This window comes from Mustela lutreola, chromosome 14, assembly GCF_030435805.1.
Source record: "Mustela lutreola isolate mMusLut2 chromosome 14, mMusLut2.pri, whole genome shotgun sequence".
In the NCBI taxonomy this organism is placed as follows: Eukaryota; Metazoa; Chordata; class Mammalia; order Carnivora; family Mustelidae; genus Mustela; species Mustela lutreola.
This window is the reverse complement of record NC_081303.1, coordinates 26,344,839-26,360,658: the sequence shown is the minus strand read 5'-3', so window position 1 is coordinate 26,360,658 and position 15,820 is coordinate 26,344,839.

Here is a 15,820-nt window from a genome sequence, read left to right as displayed (position 1 = left end):
TTTGTGTGCTTGCGGATTCGGTTCCTGGGGCTCCTCAGATGGTCTGCAGTCAGTGAGAGTCCGCCTGCTTCGGTGCTTGTCCTCCCCCCACCTCAGCCCTGCGGGGTCCTTCCCGTGTCCACACCCACTCCAGGCTTGCGCAGACTCCGGAAATTCAGGAGCCAGAGTGAGGACTCTGTAGACGGTTTGGGGAGAGTAGGTATTTTCCCAGTGTAGGTTCTTCCCTGAGCACAGTGCCTCCCCATCTCCGTGTGTCCTCCTCCCTGTCTGTCGTCATTGTTGCAGGGCTGTCAGAGGACAGGTCTGTCACCTTCTTGGTTCAGGGGCCTCCCAGGTATCTTGCTGTCTTGGATGCAGGTGTAAATGAGATCGTTCCTCGTAGTCTCTTTCTGATGGTTCCTTCCAAGCACGTAGGAGTGCCACTAATTTGTGCATATTGATTTTGTTCCTTGCAAGTTCTTGAATTTATTAGTTCGATTTGCCTTAAACTCAATCTGTCAGTTATTTGACTGGCAGCCTGGGTTTATTTGGGAAGAGCAGAGAATGGCAGTCTGGGCTGAGCAAGCTAAGGTCCCATCACAGGCAAGTGCGAGAAACAAAGGAGAGGAACATTATTTCATGGAGGAGGAAGAAGTTGGGAAGGGTGCTTGAAGGAAAGTCCCCTGGAGAAAGGCAGGGTGATGGAGAATTCTCACCAGTAGAGCTGCAAAGCTCCTACAAAAAGTCAGGAGATGAGCCTCCGGTTTCTCCTGTGGGGCCTGGAATTGGTGAGTCTCTCCTGTGGGGGATTGCAATGTGGGGTCTGTAATGGGCACTGAGCACCAGGCACCCCCTTCCAGCCTCCCCTTCTGGAATCCCCAGTCCACTTTACTGGGGCTTCCCTTCCTGCTTTTGCACAGTTCTAACCAGCTTGTGGTGGAACGTTGTGGAAAACTGAAATTCCAAATCCACTGCTTCTACTGCACCTGAGATACAGGGGCCCATGATTTAATCCTCCCACGAGTCTCTTGCTATCATGTGTCCTCTCCATGTTGGGTGACCTGGATCTGGGAGGGCTTGGCCTCCATCCCAAAGTCTGATGTTCTCTCTGCTTCCGTGTCGTCGTGCTAACATGGATGTTTGGAAGAGTCATTTCCTCTGCGGTGATTTCAAAGTGCAGTCAGATTGTTATAGCAGCACAAATACGTGCTGTCTCCACACTCAGATTCCCCAGCCGTCATTTCTTTACCACGTCTGCCACTTCACACGGGATGCTTCAGTGTGTTTGATCCCACACCAGGACAATGTCCTGCAGAACCACCACATAACCTGAAATGAGGAGATCATTACAGAACCCATCCAAGGGTTAGTGTTAGGGACCAGGGACATGGCAGGTCTGACCTGAAGACCCCATGGAGAGCTGTCTGGGTGGTTGAGTTGACAGTGTAGGTGAGGGTGAGTGTCTGGCTCTGGCTTTGTGCCCAGGAGTCAGCTCTGTGTGGGTGTGTCCTCAGCTGGGCATGCAGATTTCTGCTCCTCTGAATCCTTTCCGGAGTTCCAAATGGCACAGTTTCCTTCTGGGTGGCAGGCTGAGTCCTCTGGGATTGCCCAGGTGTCCCCAAATTGTAGGGCACCTACTGCAAGGCCTTTGGGGTCAGAATCCTGAGAACCAAACCAAAGGTTATGGTTAGGGCCCATCACATGGCAGGCCCGATCTGCCAGCACTCTGTCTATCTTTCTGGGGGAGGGGGCAGTCGAGGGGTTTGTTCAGAGTGAGTGTCAAGCTCCAGGTTTGCATCCAGGGGCCTGCTGATTATGGGGGTGTCCAGAGGTAGGAATGCAGATTTCAGTTCCTCTGAATCCTTTATGGAGTTCCAAATGGAATGGTTACTTTCAGGGTGGCAGGGTGAGTCCTATGGTGTTCCTCACAGTCCCCAATCTCTGAGGCTTTGGAGCCAGGCCGTCAGGGACAGACCTCTCAGGACAGAATCTAGGCTTAAGAGTTTGTGCCTATGGGCATGGCTGCACTGATCTGACAGCACTGTGGCGAGGATCACAGGGGTCTGAGTTGAGAGCATGGTTCAGGATCAGTATCAAGGTCTGGGTTTGTGTCCAGGGGACCGCTGAATGTGGGGGTGGGCTCAGATGTCCAAGACGATTTCCCCTACTCTGAATCCTTTCCAGCATTCCAAATAGCCTGGTTTCCTTCTGGGTGGCAAGCTGAAATCTCTGGGATTTCTCAGGTCTTGCCCCAAGAAACTTTTTACAGTAAAAGAATTCACCAGATGAGCTGAACAGCAGAAAAGACACAGCTCAGGAGTAAATCAGTGAACAGGAATATCATGCCAAAAACTTCTTTGAGAACACACTACAGAGCAAGGGAAGATACGAGAGAAAGCTGAGATATAAAGGACAAACCCTCCAACTTTCCAACATCATTCCCTACTTGTTTATTTCTATTGCTGTCAGCTCCTTCCCAGTCAAAAATAAGTCACCTGAGCCAGCCTTTTTTCTTCCTGAGTTTGGGGCACTGCAAAGCCCACCAGAGGGGCCAAGGGCACCCCTGTACCTGCTGAGCTGAGCCCATTTGTACCCCAACAGTGAGAAGGTACCAGCCTGGCCCTCTGGTGCTCCATGGTCTGTGGCAGTCCTTCCTTCTGAACCCTGCTTTGCTGCTCTTCTTTCCCTAACCCTGGTCCCAAACTAGGGATTGCTCCTGGAGGAGGAACTCAGGGAGATGAGGCTCAGAAGGGCCTTCCCCGCCTGGAATCTCCGTGTGAGGAGTGCACAGCCAACTGATTTTGTCCAGGGACTTGCAAAATGCAGAGAGGCAGATTTATTTTCTCTCTTTCTCTCTCTCTCTAGCCTCATACCAACCACGAGTTCTTAGAACTTTCTTCAGTGACTTCTAGGTGTAGCTTGGCCACTATTTCCACAGAAAGGCCACTTGGGTATGATCAAACACACGTATAAGCAATTACATTAAAAAAAAAAAAACCAATAAGCCAATGCACACAGACCTTTGACAGCAGCACAGGACGCTCAAGGGACCAGAGTCCCTACCTTGGGCAACAGTGGTAGAGGCCAGTTTCTGCCACACAGGTCCCTAGACCTTTGGCAGTTTCCACGATTGCAAATCCAGACATGCAGAATCCTGAGGGACAACCCACTAACTGCAAAAGAGCAAAAATTCATCAGGATTCAGAGAGTGGAAATCCATTTGCACTGGAAAAGAAAGAAGTAGGCTTGCTGTGAATCCAGCAGGGAGGACAGGCATAGATAAATGCTGGTGTATGGGTCACGGAAACTATTGTTTCTCAAGGGTCATGCTGTCTCTGTAAAATGCTATGAGGACTGTCTCTTGGGGAACTCCTGATTTCCTACCAGTGATGCCCCCAGATTCTGCTTTGCTAGTCCCATGGATTCCTGGGGATACCCAGTTGATAAGCTACGCTGTCCTCATGACAACACTTGCTAATGGACTGAATGTGTGTGTCTTGTCCCAATTCAGATGTTGAAGCCCTGACCCTCAAGGAGTGCCATCAGGAGGTATGGGCTTTGAGAGGTGATGAGGTCATGAGATTGGAACACTTGTGAATGAGATAAAAGCACTTCTGAGAAAAGACCTGAGAGATTGTTCTGCCAGCTGTCATCCATGCAAGGCTACAACAGAAATATGGGCATCTATAGATAATGAAGCAGTCTCTTGCTAGCTATCAGATCTCCCAGGATCTTGCTTTTGGACTTCTCAGTCTCTAGAACCGCAAGGAATAGTACATGTTTTGCTGTTTCAGCCACCCAGTCTGTCATCATTTGTTGCAGCAACTTGAACTGAATAAGGCAGAGCCCAAGTCCTGCTTAATCCCTGCTTCTACTCCTTTCCCCTCAGAAAGCGCTTCTAATCCAGAACTGACCTCTGCTTTCCATACACGTGCTTCAGACTCCTTCTGTGAGAGCCCAGACTTTGTAAAAGACTCCTCCCTCGTGGCAACCAGCATTCTGTGACTCCTGAGGAATGTCCTTCCTGACTGTATTGAGTCAATCAATCTGATTTTGATTCTGGAATCCCAGGATCAAGGACTGCATCAGGGTCCCAGCTTCATGGGGAGTCCGCTTCTCCCTCTGACCTTCTCCCCTCTCATGCTCTCTCTCTCACTCTCTTTCTCTCTCAAATAAATAAATAAAAATCTTTTAAAAATCTGGTTTTAACAGACCATAAGCTTGTTCTTGCTGGTCTTTGGTAGATTAGGCATTAGCCCTTCGGAGAAAGTTCCGAATGGCTGCTTCATGAAGGGGTGAACTGTGTCCCCAAAGTCTCTTTTTGCTGCCTTCTAATCACAGATGCTGAGACAAATCCTCCCAGGTGCTGGTTTTTCAAAGCACTCAATGCTTTGGCTTTGAAGTTCCTCACTTGACAGTTCTGCTTTAATCAGTTTGTGACAAAACAGCCAATTGGTGGTGGATGCAAAGTGCACTGATAAAGTTAATATCAGGGAACAATGTTTTGAGTGTCAAGCATGTGCATGTGTGTGCACACACATATCCATGTGCTAAGCATTATGGTAAATGTCTGACAAGAACTAAAACATCAAAAAGTCAGGATACCCCATTAGCTGATATTTTTATTATTCCTACATCCTAAACTATGAAAAACAGGGTCAGAGAATAAGAAGTGGCAAAAAGAATCAAGATTTGAGGCAGTTCGATTTCACAGCCAGCCTTGATCAATAGGCATGTACACCTGTGTCTAGTTTCAGCTCTGTGTAACCTTGCCATAACCTTGGATGAGCCATTCATCTCTCAAGTTCAGGTTCTTGGTCCAAAGAGGGAAGGGGCACAGGTTGAGTACCTCCAGTGGGACTTCCTGGCAGGCTTGTTCATCGAAGCATTCCTGTTTCAGTTTGAGTAATTGAATCCAGTCTTTGTTTTACCGAAGGCCAAGCTTGTCCAGTGTGTCCATGCCACCAGCCAACAGCATTTGTCCATGCCATGTAACAATCATAGGAATGGGGGGAGGAAAAGATGTCCACAGATGTTGACAGATGTTCTGCATGGAGGGACAGGAGCTGGGGCCATCACCTGCTGTTTCTAGTGGCCTTCTCTGTCGAGTTAAAATAAATGGCAATTATTTGCAACGACAGGGATGAAAGTAGAGGGTATTATGCCAAGCGAAAGAAGTCAGTCAGAGAAAGACAATTATCATATGATCTCAGTCATATGTGGAGTTTAAGAAACAAAACAGAATAATAGGGGAGTAAAGGAAAAAAATAAAACAAGATGAAGTCAAAGAGGGAGATAAACCAGAAGAGACTTTAAAAAAAAATATTTTTATTTACTTATTTGACAAACAGAGATCACAAGTAGGCAGAGAGGCAGGAAGAGAGAGAGAGGAGGATGCAGACTCCCCAGGGAGCAGAGAGCCTGATGTGGGGCTCGATCCCAGGACCCTGAGATCATAACCTGAGTTGAAGGCAAAGGCTTTAACCCACTGAGCCAGCCAGGTACCCCTCAGAAGAGACTCTTAATCACAGTAAACAAACTGAGGGTTCTTGGAGGGGCGGGGGATGGGTGGATGGGGTAACTGGGTGATGGACATTAAGGAAGGCATGTGATACAGTGAGCACTGGGTGTTATAAAAGACTGATGAATCACTAACCTGTATATCTGAAACTAGCATTATATGTTAATTAATTGTATTTAGATTAAAATTTTCTTTAAAAATAATTTTAAAATAAAATAAATAACAATGATCAGAGTTATCCAGCAGGGAATATCAGATCTAGATGTCAGTTAAATTTAAGGGGCTTGCCGAAGTTTAGGAGAGTCACGCTAAGTCATTTTCCTGTGTGGGGAAGTCTTCAGGGGCAGTTCCAAAGACAAAGAATATTAATATTTCTCCTTCCCCCATTCCTCCTAGAGCCAAAGATGTTTCCTCCACTCACCCACTGGCCCTGTATGTAGGTGTTGCTTTCTCTCTACCAATCAAAAAATCAGTGAGTAACTAGAACTTCACCTTTTCCAATATCTCCCTACCCCCGACCTTTTGTCTTTAATGGCCATGGGCAACAGGGACAAAGACATTTTTTAAAAACTTACAGAGATCTATTATGCTCTACTACCTTGGCCCGCATGGGCCACTGCAAAGGGATTCTGTGAACCGTGTACTCAGATGAATGGTCATTATCTTCAAAAAGGCAGGGGCAGTGATAGACACAGGAATCAAAAAAGCAAGAGTTAATGGACCATCAGAATAATGGAGTACCAACACTTTTTTGTCCTTGGCTTGAATCCTCAAGGTCCAGTGTCTCAACAGAATTTTCATTTTGGTCTCATCTGACTCACTTGTCCACCCCTGGGCCAGTTGGCAGTTATACTGAGAACTGGAAATTTTCCTTAGAAGAGAGAAAGAGTATTTGTCAGGTAAACCAAGGAAATGTCCATTATAGGAAGGTAGGCCTTTTGTCGTGGTACTCCATTAGCAACCTCCTGACTGTTAAAGAAAAAAAAATTGTGACACCCATTAAAGACAGTAAGGAAGATTTTATTCAAGGGATGCTACTACGATGGGATTTTATTTTATAGTATGGGAGAGAAATCTGGCTCAGCTCAGACAAATGGAGATTTACAGCTAAAGAGCATGGTGGGGGTCACTGAATGTAAAATTAAGATGGAACATCAAGGGTAAGGATGAAGGGATTCTGGCTAAATCATCTGGACAGTAATATTGTTGAAGGAAGGCTAGGGTCATAAACTATTGAGATCAGGGGATAAGGAATTTTTTAAAAGACTTATTAATACATTTTAGAGAGAGGGAGCAGGGGTAGGGGTAGAGGGCGAGGGAAAGAGAATTTTAATCAGACTCTTCACTGAGCATAGAGCCTGAGGTGAGGCTTAATCTCAGGACCATGAGATCAGGACCAGAGCAGAAACCAAGAGTCAAACGTTCAACCAGCTGCACCAACCAGGTTCCCGGAGAATAAGGGATTTGATCAGATATTAAGCATTATACATACTGAAGCACCGGTGTGGCTTAGTTGGTTAAATCTCTGGCTTTGGCTTAGGTCATGATCTGATCCCAGGATCAAGCCTGGCATTGGGCTTGCTGCTCAGTGGGGAGTCTGGTTCTCTCTCTCCCTCTGCTATTCCCCCTGTTCAGGCTCTCTCTCTGTCAAAATAAATAAATCTTAAAAAAAAAAAAAAGTGGTAAGATACCAGGGGTGAGAGATAAGGAATTTGATCAGATATCAAGAGTAGGATAGGAGATTGCTGAAAAATTGACTAAGCAGATTTCTTGCTAAAACTGGGCTAAGTGGGCGGAGCCTGAGGTCAAGGCTGGACAGAAAGAGGACTCAGAGGAACTTGACTCCAGTCTGGTCAAGGAGAAAATCTTCATCATCCATGACCATTGTATTTTCTGCAGTCACACATTTTACTAATTCTTTTATCAGACATTCAGTGAACGAGAAACATGAACACAGCAGCAATAATATAACAAATGTAAACGCTCTGTCAGAGACAAAGGCACTATAGGAATCCACCTCATCAGATTTAGAATATGCATGACTCCATGACTGAATTACTACCACTGCTTGACTGCTGAGATTAAGATGTAGTACAGAGGATCAGAGGGAAGGGAGGGAAATCTGAATGGGAGTCATCAGAAAGGGAGACAAACTATGAGGCACCTTTAACTATAGGAAACAAACTGAGAGTTGCTGGGGAGGGAGGGGAGAGGGAGACATGGAGTAAATGGGTGATAGGCATTAAGGAGGAAACGTGATGTGATGAGCACCAAGGGTTATCCACAACTAAATTCTCTGAAACCAATGATGTACTATCTAATGGCTAATTGAATTTAAATATCTAAAAAAGACGCTTAAAAAAAAAAGATGTAGCATAAATCACAATATCCTTTGAGTGGAAGAATGTGCAGAATTTCCACACCTCTGCTGTCCAAGTCCCATGGCTAGTAGCCACATGTGGCTAATGATCACTTAAAAGGTGGCCAGTTCAAATGGAGAAATGCTATAAAAGCAGAATAAACACTGGCTTTCAAAGACATATTGTAGCCAAAGGTCAGAGAGTATTGCCACCCTCACATTACAAACATCGCATGACTTCTACAGCTAATGAGAGTGGGACCCAAGATGGGAGAGGTCATCCTGAAAGTCCATGATGTCAGAAAGAACATGGGGAAGAAAGAGTCACAACCCTGGAGTGGATGGGCTGAGGACTGTCAGAATGCCTTTTTTTTTTTTTTTTTTTTTTTTTTTTTTTGGTGATTCTGTATACAGACAAAGAGAATTCACTGGAGATGACATCTGTATGCCTCACATTTTCAAGGGAAAATTATGAAAACGCATATAGACCCACAGCCATAGTTTAATTATTTTTGAAATGTATTCAGAACTACTCCAGTCAGTAAATTGCATATTTTCACATTTAGCTTCTCAATTTTCTCTTCGGCACCTCCCATTCTTGAAATCCCAACACAAATCCCATCTCTTGCCTAAGGACCATAAACTACCTCATTCATTCATTTGATTCATTCAAAGCAACCTAATCTTGAGTGATGTCTTAGGCGCTCTTCTAGGGACTGGTGACACGGTGAACAAAATAGGTAAAGCTCTCACTTTCATGGAGCCTATCTGGTACTTAGGGGAAAATCTTTCCTTATCAACATGAAAAGACTTATTATGGATGTTGCTTAGAATTTCAGTTTTTTTTTTTTTTCTTGACAGTATCTCAGGTGATCATCTTTGAGGTGGTTCTCCTGAAAATACCTTTGGGGGGTACTGACTCGACTTTCTGAGTCAGACACTTTCCTAAAGACAGGGGTCACAGGAAAAGTGACAACTGTCACTCTTGCAGTAAGAACAGGGATCACAATGCTTGAAACAGAGATATGCTGCTCAGCTTCCAGAAAGTCCACAAGGCTCCAAATGTCTGTGGCCAACAAATGGAATCTGTAACTCAGAGGTTATCATCCTGAGAGCAATGGGAAATCCCTCTAGTTAAGGACTCACCTTGACGGAAGCTTGACAATGGCCTTGATTTACTTACTATGATGTTTAGGTAATTATACACATTAAGAAAAGTGCACAAGGCACTTACATTTCCATGATACCATCAAAGATATTGTTGTTTTATTAAAATGTTACATCTAGAGCTGTAACGTATAGAGTAGTTAACTCAATCACTATGTGGTACAGGTAAGACTATTGTAACAGCCATACTTCCATAAAAAAGAAAAATTTTTTGTGGTTTCTGATCTAGGAATCAGCCAGTGAATAATTCTATATCAGTGTCCAGTTACCGGGCTAAACATGTAATCTATTTATATTTCTGAGGGTAAGCCGAATTGTGATCACTGAGCCAGCTGTGTTCTAGTAACTACTCATTTACCCAACATAACAGATATAAGAAGGTAAAAGGCTTCTAAGGAGACTGGTTACTTATATTTTGAACCACATTTTGGCAGGTATAACTTGCAACTTGTGCTTAGTGGTAAGATTTCTGATATTTACTTTCTCCTTCCTTTGGCAAGTCAAGTTAGTTAAAAAGTAATTAGAGTTGAGTCCAGTGTTTTTCTTAAATGTTTACAGAGATATAGAACTCTCAAGTTTCTTTACTAGACAGGATTAGATCACATTAGTGATAAAGATCAGAATGATTTACATTGCTAAAACGAGAACTTCCTGTCAGTTCGGAGAAAGCTCATTTTTATAACCAACCTATTGGCTGGGCTAGAGATTAATGAGTGCTATGGGTGGGGTGATGAAAGTGATATATTCAATGACCTGTGGAATTTGTTCTGTAATTTCCCCACTCCTCTGGTCAGCAGAGCGTCTTCTTCAGTACCCAGCACTGCCCATAACTGCATTCAGAAAATCACTCTCCAAAAATGGTTATTTGTTTTGCCTTTTTTATAATTTTTTAAAACATTTGATTTATTTACTTGTCAGAGAGAGAGAATGAGAGCACAAGCAGGGGGAGCAGCAGAGGGACGGGGAGAAGCAAGCTTCCTGCTTGGTGGGATTGCACAAGGGCTGAAGAAGACAGAATGGGAAGGGGACAAGGAGAATAGTGGGTTTCAGATTCTTGGGAACAGAGCCCACATGTATTTCTATGTTTATCTCACTGCTCTAAACCCAGGTCACAGCACAGTGCCTGCAGCAGAGTCATGGAAGTGCTCCAGAACTGATAACTATTGCTATTTATACTACTAAAATTCCTCCACAAAGGGCCAAGTGTCATAGCTTCTCCCAGTTCCCCACACTGAACGCAATGAAGAATCAAACTATCGGGTTAAGGATGGCGAGGGGCATTTAACAGGACCCAGATCACAGGAGCCATATTGTATTGCAGGACCAGGGGTCTTACCAGTGACTAGGTATTCACTCCTCTTGAGAGGCTAGCTCCTTGGATCTCCCTCTTCAATCCTCTGAACCCATGTCTGGCATCAGAAACAAAACGTAACGTATCACCCTCGTTTATTTTTTACTATTATTTGTTACAGAGGAAGAGAGAGATCACAAGCAAGGGGAGCAGCAGGCAGAGGGAAGGCAGGCCCCCCACTAGAGCCTGGTATGGGATCTAATCCCAGGACCCTGGGATCATGACCTGAACCAAAGGTAGATGCTTAACTGAGTAAGCTACCCAGGTGTCCCTTATTGTCCTTCTTTAAAATTTAATGTATTCTCTCTCCCTCTCTCTTTGTCCCCACTCTGTCACTCATACTCACACAATCACAGAGTCACAGACAATAGCAAGGTATTTCCCATTCTAATTCGCTAAGGCACTATGAGCTTAAGCTCAACAGAATCACTTTGCCAGCTGCTGCTCTACTGTGCCCTGATCCCTTCTCTATCCCCAAGCTCGATCTGTCACTCAAGTGTCATGGTGGTGGCTCTTTCTGCCCTCCCTCCACAAGGCTGTCATCAGCACACTCTTCCCCGTGGCTCCACTCCCCGGCACTGGCTGCCTTTGGTCTACTGGTATGCCCTCTCCTAGAGCTTTTCCACTCTCCCTGAGGGGAAGACAACCCTTACTTCTCCCCCGTGGCTGTCACGTGTCCGCTATATATTGTGACGATCAGCCCGATTAAGAGATTGGGAACTAAAAGACCGGCTTCTGGGCGCCTGGGTGGCTCAGTGGGTTAAGCCGCTGCCTTCGGCTCAGGTCATGATCTCAGGGTCCTGGGATCGAGTCCCGCATCGGGCTCTCTGCTCAGCAGGGAGCCTGCTTCCGTCTCTCTCTCTCTGCCTGCCTCTCCGACTACTTGTGATTTCTCTCTGTCAAATAAATAAATAAAATCTTTAAAAATAAATAAATAAATAAATAAAAGACCGGCTTCTGCTTATGGATAAATCTAACTCTGGGGCTTGGGACACATGACAGCAGCACATGGTGGTAGAACTGAGATGGTTAGGGAGTTAATCTGCATTTTCACATCTGGTCAGGAGCAGAACAAAGAGGACACCCCAGATCTCCTATCTCCCAGAACAGTACTCTTCAAGTAACTTACAGCACCATCCTTCTCCAGCTTTGGAAGTGGCACTTTTCCAACCCCAAAGTCTTGATTCTAGGCAGCACTCCGAGAGATACTCCCTCCAGAATCACCCCTGTCTGGAAGTAGTGGTTGGCTAAGGCCTCCCAAATATCTTCCCTTCAGAGTTGCGCTTGCATCAAACTCAAAACTGTAGCACGTACGGGACGTTCCTGTCGGCCTCTAGCTCTAATGACCTATTGGACTTCAGAGGTGCTCTTTTATACCCACTTACCTTATAACATTAACGTGTGACTCCTCTAGAATTCTCTCCATGGTTTTTCTCCTGTACTAATTGTTATGGACTGAATTGTGTCCCCGCAAAAGTCATATGAAGAATTCCTAATCTCCAGTGTGACTGCATCTGGAGATAGGGCCTACCTAGAAGGAGGTACTGAAGGCTTGGTGAGGTCACAGGAGTCCTAATCTGCTAGGACTGGTGTCCTCATAAGGGGGAAACACATAAAAGCACTCCCCCTACCTCCCCTCTGGGGGCCCACAGAGAAGAGGTCATCTGAGGGCACAGTTGAAAAGATAGTGATCTATAGACCAACAAGAAAAGGCTCACTGGAGACCAACCTTGCTGGCACCTTGATCTGGAACTTCTGGCCTCCAGATCTGTGAGAAAATACATTTCTGCCATTTAAGCCCTCCAGCCTGTGTTTGGTATAGCAGCCTGAGTAGACAAAAATATACTGATAAAGCCTTCTTTCAAGCTTGGGAGAAACTTTCTATACACTGTGCTCCATGCTTTTGGGTCTAACCCTTCTCTCCATAGCCATTGCTAATATTTGAGCCAGAGAAGTCATAAATACTAGGAATGTTGGAATTGGATAGGGGATCAATAACCATCTATCTCAGTATCGCCAGCTATGAAGAATTAACACACAGACACAGACACACTCACTCACACACACACACACGCACACACACACACTACAAACATGGTTATCCCACTTAATTACATTGGTGATTTCTTGATACCCAAGCCCACATGCCAGCTCCCCTTCGGAGTACTAACCTCACTATCTCCCTGTGACCTACCCACCTCCATGCAGACCTAGGACCTTATACCTCAACTCCTGCCAAGCTAACGACAAAAGTTTATGATTCAGTTCCTATCTCTTCTGCTTTATTCATGACCTCTTAAAGTCTAGTGACCCATCCTCCTCTTCTTTCTAAAAAACAAAAGAAAACAAAACAAAACCCACTGCTTCCTGGGAACCTTTCAGATTTAAAAAAAAAAAATTTTAAATTTTTTATTTCTTTTCAGCGTAACAGTATCCAGTGTTTTTGCACCACACCCAGTGCTCCATGCCATACGTGCCCTCCCCAGTACCCACCACCTCATTCCCCCTACCTCCCCCTCACCCCTTCTAAATCTTCAGATTGTTTTTCAGAGTCCATAGTCTCATGTTTCCCCTCCCCTTCCAATTTCCCTCAACTCCCTTCTCCTCTCCATCTCCCCTTGTCCTCCATGCTATTTGTTATGCTCCACAAATAAGGGAAACCCTATGATCATTGACTCTCTCTGCTTGACTTATTTCACTCAGCATAATCTCTTCCAGTCCCGTCCATGTTGCTACAAAAGTTGGGTATTCATCCTTCTTTCAGATGTTTTTTTACCTCTATAATCTACTGGAGGATAACAATGTACCAGAACCTTTGAGTGACCATTAATGCCTATTGGTCACATCTTGTATGCTATGTAGGACGCTATTCTGTGTTCTTAACAATCATGGCTTTGACTCGTCCTGAAGGTGGACTTTAAGTGGAGTCTATTGTGCAAATACCTGAAGCAGGAAGTCCCCTGCCCAGTGAATGAGGCATGCAGACTTCCAGAGGTCTTGAGGTCCTCTCTTCAAATATACACATTCACTTTGAGAAATCAGGATTCCCACCCAAACGAGAGTCAAAAGAAAAGAAAAAAAGTAAAAAAAGAAAAGAAGAAAAGAGAGAGAGAGAGAGAGAGAGAGGAAAGAAAGGGAAGATGAAAAATAATGTTCAGCCCAGATGGGCCCCAAGGTAAGATTAATGAAGTAGACAAACAAAAAGAGATAAAAAGACTGATACAAGTATATGACAAGAGAATATATATACAAATAAAGAAAGAACCTCGTCAAAAAGAACCACAAGTGTAAAATTTATATGCTATCAGGACAAACACAAAAAACATAGAAACACTGGTGGAAGAAGATGGGAGAATTCTTATAAATTCTCAGTGTGTGCGAGGAAGGTTGTTTTGATTCTTCCTGGATGTATCTTGATATCTTTGTTAAAGGACTCAACTTTCCTAAGATAAAGGGGATTAAAAATTGGTTTACCTATAGGGGTAGTATTGATTGGGGAAAGGGGATTACTTTGAAGTTTAACTCTATATGAATATTAGAGGATAAAACTAAAAAGGAATAAACTAGACTAAACTAAAATTTAAAAAAAGGAATTCAAAAAATAAAAATGCAAAAGAAAAACATAGGTGTATGTATCAAAAAGTTAGGTTAGAAAGGTATTTGGAATTTGATGTACTGTACACCTCGCTGTGATGGTAAATAGGTTAAAAAAATTACCTATGTGTAAAAAAAAAAAAAAATGAACCGGAATAGTGGGAACAAGTGAACAATACAAGTTTTCCTATGAAGTAGTGGTTGTTCTCTTGTAGTCCTTTTTTTTTTTTCTTTCTTGGTTTGTTTTCTCGGGGAGGGGCCTGCCACGTGGGTTGTCAGTCAATTATGAGTGGCTGCCTTCGGCTCAGGTCATGATCCCAGGATCCTGGGATTGAATCCATCTTCAGTCTCTCTGCTCAGCAGAGACCCTGCTTGTAACTCTCCCTTTGCCTGAAGCTCTGCCTACTTGTGCTCCCTCTGTCAAATAAATAAATAAAATCTTTTTAAAAAACTGGAAGGGCTTCTCAGTCACTCTTTCCTACTATCCCCATTTGTACATAAGGAAAGGCAGTGCAAACCTGGAGGGAGGAGCCCAGAATAAAAATGAAAGAAAGAAAGAAAAGAGAGAAAGAAAGAAAGAAAGAAAGAAAGAAATGAAGAAAGAAAGAAAATGAAATGGGAACTGGCTGAGAGACTAGAACCAAAGCTTCACCAAAGTATAGCCTTCCAGGAAGTGGAAAATGGGATGTTTGCTTCCAGCTTGGAGAGTATGGGAGCTTGGGTAAAAGAAACAAGCAAAATCCCAATGATTACGAGGCTCTGGAGGAATGGGATGGGGTACCCAGGTGACCAGTAGGTTACAAACCCTGATTCTACCCATTTTCATTAAAAAGAAAGAAAAAATACCCTGCAGTTCATCCTCTTCATGCCCCTCCCTCCTGCAGAGAGAGTACAAAGCAGTAACTCTCGAGGTACATAAAAATGAGTGAGACATAAACCAACAATCACAAATGTTTCAGAAAAATCAAGCCACGGAAAAAAAGAACAGCTTTAATATGTTTTATCCTTTCTTTCAAGAGAGAATATGCACCTAAGGGGGGGAAAATGTGTTAGACATTAACATCATTGTAATTAAATTAATCATATGGATAAGCCAGAATATCTTGTCATGAAATGAGAGCAGGCAGTTATAAAAATAATTAACCAATATCTTGGAAATACAAATAGCAACAGAAGTAAAAAGAAACCTTTCAAAGAGATGGGTTGAATAGCAGAATGAGCACTGCTTAAAACCAAACCAGAGAGATGGAATATCAAGCTAAGGAATTCTCTAAGAAGGCAACCCAAGGAAGAAAAAGAAAAAACCTCTGAGTGACATTACATTAAGGAATTACAGAAGACAGACCTGGGCCCCAGTTTTCCCCCAGGATTCCCCTACCAGCACCTGTGACTTTTTCAGACAGCCTCCTCAGGAAGCCCAGGACAACCAGCAGCTTCAGCGCTACCCAGTCCCTAGCACTGTGCCTCCTAAGCTAACACTTCGTTACACTCTACGCATCGAGAGCCAGTCCGAGGCGACGCCCCAAAACTCCAATGAGTCCAGCTGCCAGATGCCAATCCGGCGATGAGAAAGCTCCTGAGCTCCAGAAAGCCACATGGGGACGCTGAGCCCCAAGGCCCCTGCATCATGGTCCCGCCCCTCCACGCAGACCCCGCCCCTTTATCAGCCAGGCTCTGTTGGAGTGCGGGGCCTTGTGGGAGTTGTGGTCCCCCCAGGGCCTCCAGCCTCCTGCGGGAAGGTGGGGCTGGCAGCTGGAAGAACCCGGGAACCACAGCTGCGAAGGACGCCTCTGCCTCCCTGGGAACTCAGGCTCTATGGGGGCTAATTAGGCAGGACCACGTGAGTCTC